The 2,203-nt window shown below is 40.7% G+C and overlaps 1 non-coding gene across 1 annotated transcript; it reads left to right on the top strand.

Moving 5' to 3' along the window:
* The first annotated feature begins 1,338 nt into the window (after positions 1-1,338).
* On the top strand, positions 1,339-1,411 carry TRNAV-UAC (transfer RNA valine (anticodon UAC)). The gene has a single exon. It is a non-coding gene; the product is annotated as a tRNA-Val (tRNA).
* Positions 1,412-2,203: the final 792 nt, after the last annotated feature.

Genomic DNA, 2,203 nt, shown 5'->3' with positions numbered 1-2,203 from the left:
TCGATCGTTTCCACCACGGAACTTTTCTAAGAGCACTTAAATCGTTGTGATAACTTCAAGTGCAGCAGCGAATCCGGATCTTTTCTTACAAATTTCTTACAAAATCCGCGGTTAACGAGTTTCCATGACAAAGGAAACTCGTTAACCGCGCGAGCACGAGTAGACACGTACGATCCATTTGTTTTCTATTCGGCAATGGCGATTCCTCGCAGATCTAACTTGCAAAGTCGTTTGCTCGTCTTATTCTTCGGTTACGTGTTTTTCAAACACCAAACTGCTTCGTCGTTATTACAGAAAAATAACCGACGGCTCTTTTCGGATAGCTTTAAACTTCATCGGATAGCCTTAGCCGAAGTTTCGTTCGGCTGGAACTATCCTATCACGTCTGTAGAGCTGAACGAAAAAAAAATAGTTTTGTACAAGATCTCAAAAAGAAGAAACGCCGTTCTGCCGTTCTGTGGCAGATGTCTGTGGTGTAGCAATTATCACCTCCGCTTTAGGGCTGTTTCACACTGTCACCGACTGGTCCGACCCGCCCGATCCTATAATCGGACCGACTAGTAGTAAAAGAATTCACACCGAGTACGATTATGTCGGTGGCCGACTCGTAAGGACCAATCGGAACGCGTCTTACAGATCAGAACACTAGCCAATCGTGGTAAGTTTTTCAATTTAAACAGAAAACATGGCCGTTTTTGAAAGGTTGTCGTGTGTTCGCGGCGCTGACGACACCATTTTAGCATTTTTAATGTCGCTTTCTCTTGTAAATGAAATGTATTATGGTGAATTAAAGTAATTCGTTTTGTTAATATCGATAAGTGCCTGCGTATTTCTTAATAAAGTTGTTCTTAAACGAAGCAAATAGACGGAAATAAAAAATCGTTCGTAACTTTTAAACGGTTGATCGTAAGTAATATTTTTTTAATACCGATCGATTCAGCGTATCAAATTACATTTAGATATGTCTACGTCTATTCGTTAATATGAAGTTTATGACTATTTTTTAGCTGGATACCTTTCGCTTTACTCTAACCAATTATTTTTTTCAATGTCGCCTTTATAATCGGCTCGCCGAATATCATAAAGCCATGGATATTTTCTGACTTCGTTTATTAAAGCTTCCGAGAAACTTTACCTTCCGCCATTTTCTAACTTCGGATAAATCTAAACTCTGATTGGTATAGCTTCGAAGCTCTCATTGGCTGTAGCTCACCGACTGCTCCGACGCGACTACAAATATTTAACTTTTTAAATCTGTCCAACTGGAACGACCAGTCGGTCGACCGACTGCTGTTGCCATGGCAATACGACTAGGAGTCGACCGGTCGGCCCAGTCAGATGTCATGTGGTGTAGCGGAATCACGTCCGCTTTACACGCGGAAGGTCCCAGGTTCGATTCCTGGCAGACACAAACTTTTTCGACAGCCTCAAGAGAAAATCTTTGTTCGACGCAGGCGATGATAGCGGTTCGGTCGTCTTATTTCCGTTTGAACTCTTCTTTTATCAGTTCGTTTAACAGGTAATAACTGGCTCGGTGCGGAGCCGTTGCTGCTGCAGTTTCGAGAGCGTTGTTTCCTAAATGGGTGGGACATTTCGACCGGGCATCTCACATTAGACCGTAACTGTGAAATCCCTGTCGCACTGTTCACGAACGCACAAGTTCATCTTCTCCACCTCGAAATGCGAAAACTTCCACGGAGCTAGAACTTTCATGATCATTTCTCCGAGGTGATGTTTATCGATTTATTTCAACACGTTTAGAGATGTCTAGGTGAAACGCTGTTTATCATTCTGATAAATGCAAATACCACGGGTGACACGCGATCTTTTTTTGTTACAAATTACGTTGCAGCTTTTTCCCTTAAACTATTCTCTCTCTTTATGCTGCAAAAATCATTTCCACGCCGTGTTTTAGAAATTTTTGAATTGCTGGCGTACGAGTGAGTAACACAAGAAAAATCAGATTGATAAAGTCGATCGGTGCATTTCTTTCGTTCCACCAACATCCTAACGCAGCTGGTACGAAGGACCGCAAGCCGCACTCGCATTTAATGTTATTAATGAACTACTCGAATATGTTTACTAATAATATTTATTAAGACATTTTACAAATTTTAAAAATATCAAAATATCTATTATTAAGATTATTAAGAAAAAAACGATCTAAAGAAATAGGCTTGAACGAAATTACGCAGAAATTTCC

The sequence above is a fragment of the Centruroides vittatus genome, unplaced genomic scaffold (genome assembly GCF_030686945.1).
Source record: "Centruroides vittatus isolate TY-2023 unplaced genomic scaffold, ASM3068694v2 contig_223, whole genome shotgun sequence".
NCBI classification, from domain to species: domain Eukaryota; kingdom Metazoa; phylum Arthropoda; class Arachnida; order Scorpiones; family Buthidae; genus Centruroides; species Centruroides vittatus.
The sequence above is the reverse complement of the archived record's forward strand: the minus strand, read 5'-3'. Positions and strand labels throughout refer to the sequence as shown.